Source organism: Leptidea sinapis, chromosome 11 (genome assembly GCF_905404315.1).
Source record: "Leptidea sinapis chromosome 11, ilLepSina1.1, whole genome shotgun sequence".
Taxonomy (NCBI): Eukaryota; Metazoa; Arthropoda; class Insecta; order Lepidoptera; family Pieridae; genus Leptidea; species Leptidea sinapis.
Window position 1 is genome coordinate 10,232,693 of NC_066275.1, and position 13,895 is coordinate 10,246,587.

Sequence of the window (13,895 nt, forward strand, 5' to 3'; positions counted from 1 at the left end):
TCAGTACGGCCGATATTAATACCATCTTTGTGCTGCAGAAGAGGGCTATTCGCGTGATTTATAACCTAGGTCCTAAAGAATCATTAAGAGAAAAATTTAAAGAAATAAACGTTTTGACTGTTGCTTTTCAATACATTTTTAATGTTGTTCTGTATGTTCATAAGCACATTGAGGAATTTTCTAAAAACTGTGACATTCATGATGTTAACACGAGGAACAAAAATAAACTTGTTATGCCTACTACTCGGTTGGGTCGAGTTAGTAAGTCTTTTGTTGGGCGATGTATATGCTTCTACAATATGATCCCAGAAAATGTAAAAAACAAATGTGATACGAAATTTAAAAGAATTGTTAAAAAACGTTTTTGTGGGAAAGGTTACTATAGCATAAACGATTTTCTTAATGACACCATGGACTGGGAATAAAGCGAACACCCTCAGGCTCTTTAATTATAAATGTTTATTGTACAATATCACATTGTAATCCATATTTTTATATCAAAAAGCCCGCTGAGTTTCTTGCGCCGATTCTTCTCAGGTCTGAGGCAGTCTGTTTTGAATGGGTGGTAGTTTTTGACGTTCGATAAGTGATTTTGAATATAAATATTTGAATTAGTAATTGCATCCAACAAATATAATGATTTATTAACTATAACAGGTCGACCTGGCACCACAAGCAGCACCCGTTCACGAGTTGATGCATGGACCAACATTCGTTCCCTTCGCACTTATTTGAGGGAAGGAGACGACTCAGCACACGACGCCGCCGCAAGCCATGCAGTGAGCATGACGAACCATGTTATAGCATACCTACGCATGAAGTAAACATTACAAAATGAATGCTAACAAAGCAAACGATATGGGATTTGTTGACACACACATAGATGCGGACGCGGTCCTACTAAAATCTAATCTGTCCTATGTACTTATAGAACAGATCAATTTAAAAAAAAATCAGAGCTTTTTTTTCACTGTTAATTATATGAGATAGAATTAAATCGTTCTGAAAATCAGTAACGTTCAACAATCGCGTAAACGGCGCGGGATTAAGCGCCTTTTTAATACGCTTTTATTAGCTTCATACGTATGCTAGTATGTAACGGAATCTTTGAACATGATTTTGACCCCATTCAAAACGTCGGATTAACTCGACGTTAAGGACTATTGGCAATATTTATTATCAATCATCCTGTAGGTGAGTAAATAATTAGTAATAAGTCTCAGGATCAGATGGACGGTATCCCCTATGGAATGAGCCAACATAAACTGCTGACTTAATAATTATTAAATAGAGTTTATTACTTAAGGAATTAAAACACCTTATATTTTATTCGATAAAATTATTAATACAATCTTCAATTAATTTACAATTGCAGAACTCACAAGTAAACATGTAGATAGGTACATCGAGTTAGTATAGTAGAGAATAGTTGGTAGAGTTTTCAATTATAAAGGATTAATATATGTATTGAAATATGCTACATTAAATTCGGCTAGAACTTTTAGAGTTAATATTCAAAGATAGTTAAAAATCGCTGGAGCACAGTTCTACTCCAAGCTAATAACAAATTATGAAAAAAGCACCCCATTACAGCAAGCATTGAAGTGCAAATTATTCACTGCCATTATATCAATGCGATAATTAGACTATAATATTAAATAAATGTTTTCATAGTAATGTTCACCGAAAAAATTTCATCATCGTCGAATACAAATTAAATTGGTGTGCACAATCAATTACGAAGACTGCTTTTTTTTCGGACACAATGCTACGAACCTCGCGGGGGCGCCGGTGCCTTCAGTTAATTTCATTGGCATTACAATAGCTGTACAACCGTATTCTGAAAATATTCAAAAAAGTACATATGAGTATAAATCCGCAGTATTTCAATTTCGATTGCGGAGAACAATAGAGAGATAATATGTATTTGTTCGCAATAAGAGAATGCAAAATCCAAGATTGGAAAGAAAGAGATTTTTTTCTTTTTGATAAATCATCATATAGGGTTAAGGTTAACGCTTACAAAGGCCTGTTGTAATTCAAACTTGATTAACAAATGATTTTTTAATGGAATAATCAACACTACATTGATAGTATATTCAACGATATGCGCAACGATATTTTGGATCCCAATTTATATCAGTTGCGTATCCCTATTACATATTATGTAATGCACTCTGTGCGGCGCTGGCTGTGTCGTCAGGTTGTGGACAAGGCGAGTCAGTGCACAAAAATATCTCCAAATTAAGTGTTAACAGTTTTATTGACGACCTCTATAGTCCAGTGCTTAGTCTCAGGGACATCTAGGTTAGTGACCCTGCAACTAACCTAGAGGTCCCGGGTTCGGTATGTGTATTTACGTGATGAATATGAATGTTTGTTTCCGAGTCATGGATATTTATGAGTATTTATGTATGTTTCAGTAAGTATATTGTATTAAGTATATCGTTGTTTTGTACCCACAGTACAGAGGCTATGCCTAGTTTGCGGCAAGTAAATTTTTGTAAAATTGCTTCATTATTATTATTATTGTTTTACTTCGTTTGTATTTAATATCGTAGGATCAATTTTGCATTTCAGTATCATAACTATTCATTGATTCATCTCTCTATTGGAGTGTTTAAATTGGTATCTTTCTAAGGTGCGTTTTAGGTTTATAGGCATATAATTGTCGTATTAGGGAAATTTTAAATTTAGGGATGAAAATAACAATTTATTACTTTCATCCCAATTATGGTTAACTCGAAACAAATTTCAAAATAATAAGAATTCCCAAGAACACATAAAAGAATGATCAATAAATTTTAAGCTACTACAGAAACAATGGATTTGGCTGCTGAAGAAGTACACTCACTAAAGTATACAATATACAAGATACAATTTAAAGAAGCTGCAAACTCAAACGGAGAAAATCAATCATTGTACCTTTATCATTCGATTATAATTTAAAATGTTTTACAAGCAAGTGTCATATACAATATATAAGTAAACATTACAAAATTAATGCTAACAAAGCAAACGATATGGGATTTGTAGACACAAACATAGATGCGGACGCGGTCCTATTAAAATCATTGTACCTTTATCATTCGATTATAATTTAAAATGTTTATAAGCAAGTGTAATATATGATTGTCAGTTACTGTTAATTATGTAGGTGGGACAAATTATATACAAAGAAATAAAAATAGCGGTGTTTCTCGAATGTTACATTAACTTCATGTCATTTATAAAGCTATTTTTATGCCTACCTGGTACGGGCCTGTTTAAATTGACATTCTCTATATTATATAATCCAGCTGCAGCTCCGATTTTATGAGCACTGAATGATGTGCTGGATCCAGGATCAACTGAAGAGACATCAACGCCCACTCCCACAATGTTTTTATATGATGACGTAATCCACTCCATCACTTCGGCGCTCACACCTAAAAGATTAGCAAAGCTAGAATTAAAATTCACAATATTGTCCTTGGATTATGGGCGCGTTTCCATCCGCGGTTGGAGAGCGTGGATTACATCCGTTTAGCCGGCGGATTATATCTAATAAAGCCGGGTCCGCTGCGTCCTGTTTTCGTGTTTGTTAACACAAAACCATGTTTTATTAACCGATCAGAGGCGTGGATTAATAGATCTATTAAATAAAATATCTCAACATGTTTACCGCGAGAAATGGATAACATTACCTGCGTTCGCCTGCGGGGAGGGGAATTAACTCATAATGTAACAAAGTTTCTGATGGACTGAAATAAATAATAATAATGAAAAGATTTTGTTTTTTTTACAACTGATAACAGCAACACCGGTTCTTTGGGATGTTATATTAGCAGTAAATCATTTTCTGAGTTACGAAAAAAGTTTTTAATACCGAACATAATATCATCAATTTTTTATTCGTAGGTAAATATTGAACGAATGAGAGCAAATATGGTCAGACCCGGAATCTATTCCTAATTCTTCTTTTGAGAACTAATTCTACTATTTCTACGTATTTACAGCAGCCACATGTACTTCATCGGAACTCATTTAACAATGAAACAAAAACAGATGTACAACGGACTGTTTAACTTGTTTTGTTAAAGAATTGGCGCAGTGGACCCGGCTTAACAGGCGTCCAGATGTATTCGGAGGTTCAACTTTAATGAAAAGAAGTAGCAAGAATTTCATTGCCAATCTTAAATCAACATTTACACCTTCATCGTTTTACAAGTCATTTTAATCACAATATATTATGTAGAGTGATGCAACAAAAATACTCAAACGTCAAATAGGCAATGCCGTACATGAGTAAGTCAAAAAAGTAAATTAAAAACAAAACAAAAGTTATTGAGTACAGTAGTTGCATCAGCCACACACACCGTGTTTTGCGGGCATTTTATTAGCGATAAATAAAAAAAATATAACTTTAATTTTAAGAACATGAAGCAGAGTATCTAGTAACAGGATCATCCTGCCACCACAAGTTGGCACGAGCATGACGCAAGGGCCAGCCATCGCCTCCCTAAACCATATTTTAGGGAAGGGAACGACGTGTCGCATGTCGCAGCCAATGTTTAATCCTGGCAGTACAGGTTTTAGAAGTAGGAGACCAAACCTGAGATGATCTGAGATTAACTTGTCAGAGTTTTGCCTCATTAGTTTTGCTGTTACGATGCCATCATAAAACATATAAACGTGACATTTGTTAAACACTCTTGCTTTATAATTAATGAATATAATAAAAAGGAGAGGCCCCAAGGTTGTTCCCTGTGGTACCCCAGACAGAGCCTGAAGCCTATCCGATTTTTCCCCATCAGTTATCACTCGACGATTGTGGGGATACCTTACTTTTTCAGCAAGACATTAAATAATCAGATACTGGAAACAAGACAGCTTTCTTACAAAATGCGTGTGATCAACCATATGAAATGCCTTCGAAAATCAGTGTAGCGAATACTTCTCACCCCCACCGCATGGCCTCTTTACACTTGTGTATCAATCTATCGCTGTCCTACTTATACAAATTAAAATTGAATCAAATTCAAATTTAATTTGTATAAATGAAAGGGGCGTGCATATCAAATAGACAATTAGGCAGTGCCCACCTCATTATGAACCAAAATAAATATAGCAGTAGTTTTTAAGTTAATTTAGTTTAATTTGGTTCAGTTTTTTTATCACCAAACTTCTAGTATATAAAATTTTATGAGTGCTTGACTCATAAAATTTTGCCTTACGCTAGATATGAAATACCTACGGTAAGCAATCTTTCATATTCCAAAGCTCAACTCGACTCGACTAGTTAGATCCACAGTACCTACCTTACTAGGAAACCAATGCACGCCCCTGGCTTAGATTATATTCTACCTATGCATAATATTTTACTAACTTTGCTATTGCACTTAGAAGAATAGAATTTCTATATCGTATTGGCTACCTACACATGCCATTTCGCAGCGAGCGGAGCTACGGAGGATGTGATGATTTGTGATCTACTAAGAGTGAATCTGATAAAACCACAGTCACATACCTGGAAAGTTCAATGTATTGTTTGCACCCAACCCTAAATACTGTTGCCTGTTATGAATAAATTTACTCCAGCCAAATTTGAAGACAATCACACATGGCTTTCCAAAGTTATCGTTGATCATGTGGTCCAAATGGTGCTTATAAAGGACGAAGTTGGGACCTGTGAACTCACGTCTGCTATTATCACTGAAAACAAAGAAAAAAAATGATTACCAGCCTAACTTCTCTCTTTTAACGGACTTCAAAGTCTTTTTTTTTAGCGGACTTCAATATTTGTTTACAATAGCGACACTAACCAATGATATTATAGTATTAAAAGAGGGAGAGATATGTCACTAGCGCGCCGAAAATTAATCGCCTAAATTGAGTCAATTTGTTCCTTTGGTCGTAGTCGCTCTCTCGATACGAAAACGGTAAACACGCGTTTGTTGTTGACAGAATTGCTTCCAATTTGATATAGGTACAACATTAAAATGCCGTCTTGTGTTATGGGAAGATGCACTAATTACGAAAGTAAAAAAATCATAGAATTACATACCGCAGTTAAGAAATCATGAATTATAAAATTTTATTTGATTTCATTATTTATCTAACAAAATAAATATGTCGCCATGACAACGCCGATCGCCGCCAATCCGATCTTAGATTAATGTACAGAAATGACAAAATATTGATGCTGTCTGTTGCGGGATGATCGAGGTAGAATATTTTAGGAAATGATGTAAAAAAGTCGTTGTTGCAGTGAATGTAATACGAAATGTAATAATTTTTAACAAATATATAGGTAGCTGAACTATCAAACTACTAAAACAGGTTTTAGGGTAGGTAGCGGATGTAGACAGTGAGTGCTATTTGTTTACGTAGGAGTTTTTCAGTAAAACTGTCCCGTTCAGTATATCCCTTGCTAACTGCAGATGAATCAATGGATCATTTTCTTCTTCTCCCATCACCTTATTGTAATAAACCCTCAACAAAAAGACATTCATAAATAATATAAGATACAAAAAATAGTAATTGTAATCTTAAAACTTTTTGGGAGCCGTCGTTAGTAAAATTGTAAAAATGGGACCCTTACTGTAGATACCTTTCGGTTTTGTTTTGATGTCTGTATGTTTTTTATACTAATGATTTAAGTTTTCTTTAGTGCTAATTCCGCCAATATTTGTTTTTAAAACGATTCGAAATCTTTTTTGTTCTTCGAAAAATTTTGGCGAGACAACACGTCCTGAGGATGCCTCGTGTAGAGGCAAAACACGTGTCGAATTGTTTTAAAAACATTTGTATAATTATGGATTTCCGCAAAGTAACGCCTAATTCAATAAATTTTCTGTATTTTTTTATTATTTTATGCATAAATAATTGATATCATCAATGTGGCTATATATTATAATCAATATTAAATTATTTTTTTATAAAATTAATGACACATTATCTACCTAATTTTAATGCATTTTACTACTTTATAGCTTTTACTACTACCACTACTCGTGAATGAATCGTAATTTAGGCATATATACGGTGTACGGTAAAAAAAGTCATATCTGATGAATTAACTGTATTTTTTCTATACAAATACGAAGCAATTAGCAAATTAGAGTTATCTCTTTTTCGCTTGCGATAATTGCATTTACTATCCTTCTTTGACGTGTAATCGTAATGTAGTGTGCTATTGCAATATTAAATTATTCATGTGTGCGTTAGTGTATCATTTTCAAACACCGAATGTTGTCTACGTAACCTATCTATACTTTTATATCATTGACACTACCATAATATATTGCTACAACGCTTGGTAAACGTCATGAAGCTACATCAGTTCGTAGAGGGACTTTCACATGGAGAGAAGAACTGCAAAAGAAACTCCGAGCCCATCTTTTAAATTAAATAATAACAAAATTGCTTAGCTTACTTAATATAATACTATACAATTGTATGCATGACGCAGTATTTATTATCTTTTATTTAATCAGTAACCCTACTTTGTCAAAGAAGTTTTAATATATTTCTTAAATATGCGTTGAGTGTGTTCTAATAGGTACTTTATTGTAAAATTGAATACCAACACAAGCCCTTAACTCTTGCTAACTTAATACATGGCACGTACAGCTTATTCTGTGACCTTAAAAACGCAACTGACGTCGTGCCATTGTCCATCTCCCTTAGGAACTTCTTGATTTATGCGAAACTTTGATTATTTTGCTAACAAATTGTATTTCCATCGAATGGAGGCAATAGGTCAATGAATTTATAATGGCTGCTTAGTAATAAATCATTATATTTGATGATGTCAGACGTGGAACTGAGGAAGAAGACCACATAAAGCCACCTGAACTTTAAAATGATATGTATTTCACGGGTGGCGAAATAACAGCAAAGCGATCGAAAACAAACCAATTTTAACATGTGGGTAAACAGTATCATCCATCATACATGGAGCCGGAAGCTATAGGCATTGGAGATATACAACCTCAAGCTAAATTTAGGTGCCATTACTATTGTCATTGTACCATTAACCTACCCACGGCCACGGTGCCATAAATCCAACATAAATCTTTGGTGCGGTAGACAGACACATGATTTCTTTATTGGCCACTATGCATTGTTTCCTTTGGTCCAATTATCCTTCCGGGATGTACCACGAATCATAATGTGCGCCATAAAATTCCAAATTGTTTTTTGTATTTGGTATTTTGACGCTCTTTACTATCTTGCATCTAGAGTGATCACACCTTTTTGTGATTTTACAGTGGGAGGCTCCTTTGCACACGATGTCGGCTAGATTATGGGTACCACAACGGCGCCTATTTCTGCCGTAAAGCAGAAATGTGTAAGTATTACTGTGTTTCGGTCTGAAGCGCGCCGTAGCAAGTGAAATTACTGGGCAAATGAGACTTGACATCTTATGTCTCAAGGTGGCGAGCGTAGTTGTAGAGCTGCTTAGAATTTATGGGTTATTCGATAATCCTGAGCGGCACTGCATTGTATTGGGTAAGGCGTATAAATTACAATCAGCTGAACATCCTGCTCGTCCCTTATTTTCATTTAATAAATACCTCTCGCTCAAGTCAAGCAATAGGAACCTATAAACCTTGAAGGCCGCTAACAACCGTGTAATTTCTAGGGCAAATTGATGCTTGCTTCAACTTCTATTCCATTAAAACTAATATAGAATTACTTACGAGGAACAATCAGTTTTTCTAGTGAAATGAGTCCAACTCGTTCTCCTTTCTCATTAAAATGGTAAGGAGCATCGAGGTGTGTGCCTCCGTGCTCGGATGTTGCAAACTCATTCTCTGCATACCTATGGTATAGACATAATACTAAATCAACTGCCTAGGTAGATGACAATTAGTTACGTACAATTCATTCTTTGTTATTATTGCTATGGTTTTCATCGTGACTACATAAAGTTTTTGGGTCAGTATGAAAAGATAGAAATATCATTATTATTTTCTTTATGTATGTAGAAGAGTATTCTATACTTGTTTGTCGAAAGCTATTAATTAAAGTATATCCTATTGAAAAAAGAATGAGCAACTTACGTGGTGCCATCGTCCATCTCCTTAATGACCTTCTTGCTGTATACGAAACTTTGTTTGTTTGGCCAATAAATTGTATTTCCGTCGAATGGATGCGATAAGTCAATGAATTCATAATTATCACTTAGTAATAAGTCATTAATATTTTGCGAGTTAGCGTCGACTAAATACAAAAAGCTAGAATAAATAATTAGAATCGCACGCAAATAAATAAACATTGTAAACTATTTAAATTAAATATTGTACGAAGGTTCACGTACAGCTGTGGACTTATCACAAATGACGAGTTGTTATGAGAAGATATAAAATGTAGTGACTAACGACTAGTGGGTAGAACGGGTTATTGTGAGCAGAGGATAACGGTCATAACTCATATTTATGACTGTCTTGTTAGTGTTTTGCATTTGTATTATTATTCAAATACGATAGCAAATATGTGACAGAATAAGATTTCACTCAAGAAATTGAATAAGAAGAAAAATCCATAAAACTAATATTAGGTACATCTTTAACTAACTAGTTGAAACATATTTCCGTTACATACATGATGATCTTGGTTAGGACACAAAGCAGAATAATCAATAAAAACAATTTTTTTAACGAAAAACAACCGACTTCAAAAACACTATTCGAAAACAATAGATAAACAACACTAGATAACAATAGAGAAACAATACGCGAAAACAATACATATTATATTATGTATTGTTTTCGCGTATTGTTTTTGAAGTCGTTGTTTTTTTGTTAATTTATTTACAACAACTTGTCTAAATATGTGCAGATATACTAAATTTTTCAATGCAGTAATGAAGGTAAGCTCTTAATTGAAGAGTTCCGTTACTTTGCCATGGATTCCGTAATCAGAACCTAACCAAATTCTCACCAAACTATCTTTGAAGTATGTCCTTTCCAATAAAAAATTAATCATCGAAATCGGTTGGCGCGAGTTATTGAGTTATTCGTAAATTTATCATCCAGTTTGCTATACGTATATATAGCAAATTTAAGACTTATGATTTTTCTCATGCCATCGTCAGGTCTGGACCAAATTACAATAGGACCACACGGAAAGCACCAGCTTTCAAATAAAAAACAATTATCAAACTCGGTTCACCCAGTCGAAAGTTTTGAGGTAACAACCATAAAAAAAATACAGACGAATTGAGAACCTCCTCCTTTTTTGAAGTCGGTTAATTATTGCTATTGGTCATTAATACCAGTGCAAATTTCCAAGTTAATAAGAAGTCTTGTAGTGGTAAAATTCACGTATGAAGGTTCCGCTACATAATTATATTATGCGAAACTAATGTTAAGCGTGTAAGAATATGGCAAACCTTAATGTAGTATAGGTTAGCTTAATACTAAAGACACACTTAAAACTTAAACGGCCACGCAAAAAATATAATATGTTCGAGGCATCCAATGTGTGTTGCTATGCGGTTGATGCTGTATATGCAGGTCTCTCTCGGAAAATATATTGTAAGTAACTAGCTGTGCCCGCTACTTCGTCCGCTTGGTTGTTAATGTGAAATATCGATATGGATGTGGATATTGATAAAAAAATACAACAATGTTTCTCTGTACACAATATTTAATGTATTGCCGCCGGGGATCAATGCGTATAGGTATCTGGGATCGCTTACGCGTGACAGAGCCACATAAAACTGACCGTGCGAGAAATAGTTAACAGTTCAATCCACACCCGCATCTTTCAACGTTTGCCCTTGAGTTTTGTAAATAGTCATTTCAGGCTTACTGGGAATTTACTGGGAACCGTTTGAAAGTAAATGGGAAATTATTGGGAATCAAAGGAATTCGAGGTATGAATACACTCTCAACCCCGTTGAAACCTTGGCCTCTGTGCCATTTTGCTGCAAATTAATTACGTCTAACCCGATTTCTAAGCAGCGTTATAGATACCCCGACTTCTAAGGATTCTAAAAATTCTACCGGATAATTGGTCTCGCATCGAGGTAACTGTGCAACATCAACAACAAAGCGGTTGCTATGCCCGATGAAGCGACTGCAAGTGCAGTTTCACTTTTTCTTCGTATCTTCGCCATATGATAGCTCGGGTATGGTATATTGTAAGATTACCCCCAATTGATATAACTATATCTTGAGTAGCCAGCATACAAGGATTCAAGACGCTTCACGTAATCTCTCTTTGACTGTGTTGTCAGTCGATAGTTGTACGTGCCTGAAAAAGTCCTCAGCTAATATTTCATCCTAATATTTATGCCACAACTGTGCGGCATCTGAAAGTGCGCAGAATATCAGCATAACTCCAAAGACATGGCGCATTCGTTAAGGACTATCACTAACCCTTGCTTCGGACAAAATATTATCCCAATATTAGTCATTGTCAATAAGTGACGTGCCCAGCAAGCCGCTTGAAAGAAGGGTAAACAATACCATCAACGGGCCCTCACCGCGCTTTTAAATACATGGTCGCTAACTATGGACCTGATGCGAAAGCTCATGATTGCTCAAAGGTTAATGGAGAGGGCTGTGCTTGGAGTTTCCCTGAGAAATCGAATCAGAAAAGACGAAATCCGTGGGAGAACCAAAGTCACTGACATAGCCCAAATGATTTCGAAACTGATATGGCAGTGGGCAGGGCACATAGTTCTACGGACAGATGGCCGTTGAGGCAGTAAAGTCCTCGAATGGCAAATATGTACCGGAAGATGCAGTGTTGGTAGGCCCCACATAAAATGGACCTATGATCTGGTCAAGATCGCTGGAATACGTAGGATGAGAGCAGCGCTGGACCGATCATGGTGAAAATCTTTGGGGGAGGCTTTTGTCCAGCAGTGGACGTCTTCCGACTTATGATAAATGTTAATCCCTCAAGTACATTACTTTATGAGACGTAATAACGTAAAGGTATACATAACGTAACGTAGAGACACCCTATGTGCTTCTATGTTTATCAGACAATTCATCAGATATCAAAATTTCATTTTTATTTGTTTGGTAGCTAATGCGTAAACAACAACCGTCTATACAGATCGCGCTTGGTGATGATCAATTCTGAAAACAGAGTTATTACTGAGTAACTTTAAATATTTTTTGTGCCAATTGTGGTCACCCATCCTTGTTGGAACCACAACCTTTTGTTGCTTAACTTGCGTTAGCGCTACGACCTTTGGAATCGAGTTTCTCACTCACTCCTCATTGTATTATAAATACTTTAATGACAATAACGTAATACCGTTATGTGATATTTTCAGCCAATTCAACTGATTGGTTTTTATTGCGTTTTATATGAGATTAGCGTGCACAAATGTACAGATGAACAAACAAAATTTCTAAAAATCATTGTGTTCTATTGCGTTCATAAAGTGTCCATACAATAGTTTTTCTTAGATATCTTCCATGTACAGACAGCCACCTGTTACGATTTTATTATATGTATACGATTTTATTGAGAATATATAAAAAACCAGTGCCTGAAGACACATGTCGTGCCAAGTATAAGTATACTGAGATCTCGAGTGATTGCTAACTCCGCGGTCACTCGGAAGGCGTCCTAAATAGAGCACCGCAATATTTCAAGCCTGCCCACATTCTAGCGCTCTACAAATCGCATATACAGTCGAGGATCCATTACTCTGTGAACGGCTCGATCACCTGGCGTTGCATAGAGACCTCGGTTCATTGTGTGTCTTCTACCATATTTATGTGTTCCAAAGAGCTGTTTGACCTGATTCCTGTCGCCGAATCCCATCTTCGAACGCCACGCTACAATTATTACAATATCATCCCAACCATCTGGATTTGTGGCGTTTGTCTACAGTGCAGTTTTCCAGGAACCTTCTGCCACGTACAACTTAGCTATGGAATGAGCTTATTAAGAATCCTTGTGCGGTATTTCCGGGACGGTATGAGATGGGTACCTTCAAATAAAGCGCGTACCTACATCTTTCTAAAGAGCCGACAATGCTCTTGTGATTCCTCTGGTGTTGCTAGAGTATGTAGGTGGCTGTGATCACTTAACATTAAGTGACCCGTACGCTCGTTTGTCCTCCTCTTCCATAAAAAAAATGTATTATAAAATGTAAATAAATAACAAAGACTACCGAGCCGAAGTCTATCAATTAGTATTCTTTTCTTTCGCCATGCAGTGCGAGGTACAATGTACATAATATCACGTAACTACATTCATTAGTTTATATAGTAATCATATACCTACCAATGGTAAAACATTATTTATTCAGATGAATACCTACTAGTTGTATTCATCTAAATTGTATTTTTTCAAGAGCGGTGATACAACAATTTATTTCAGGTTTTCTCCCCTCCAGGCTAAATTACACCCTCATTGCTAAAGGAACTTATCGCACTCATCTTTTTTTAAAACTTCAGCAGTGGTCTCCGCGAGCTAAGAACATCTACAAACGAAATAAATGGATATCTATGTATATAGAATTATGAACGATACGGAACTCGATTTTGCGTCATCTTCGGGTTCCGTCCGAGCGTTCTTTCCAACTGAGCCAACCGTTTGAGTACGCATGGGTCGTAACTTTTGGTACCTATATCTTGTTCAACTCTCAGGTTGTGGCTTACTTTATAATTTACAGTTCCAAACCTGCTCAATAATTGCATATCAGGAAATGGACTTGAGATGTCGCTTTTTTAAATCTTAACAATTTGTTATTTAAAAGAGATAGCCCTCACTTTAAACTCACCTCACTCCATTCGAGCGCTCTTTCCAACTGAGCCAACTGTTCGAGTCAACCCGAGAGGTCGCGGGTTCGAGTCCCGCATCGTTCATAAATTTTAATACCTTTAATTAGTATAGACACATTCTCTTTTACATCACAGGAATTCTAAATATGG

General features: G+C 35.8%; 1 protein-coding gene and 1 pseudogene across 2 annotated transcripts in view; both read right to left on the reverse strand.

Moving 5' to 3' along the window:
* The window catches only part of LOC126966856 (programmed cell death protein 2-like), a 285,939-nt gene that overhangs the window by 88,477 nt on the left and 183,567 nt on the right, over positions 1-13,895 (reverse strand). The window lies entirely within an intron of this gene.
* On the reverse strand, positions 1,320-9,346 carry LOC126966873 (kynurenine formamidase-like; annotated as a pseudogene).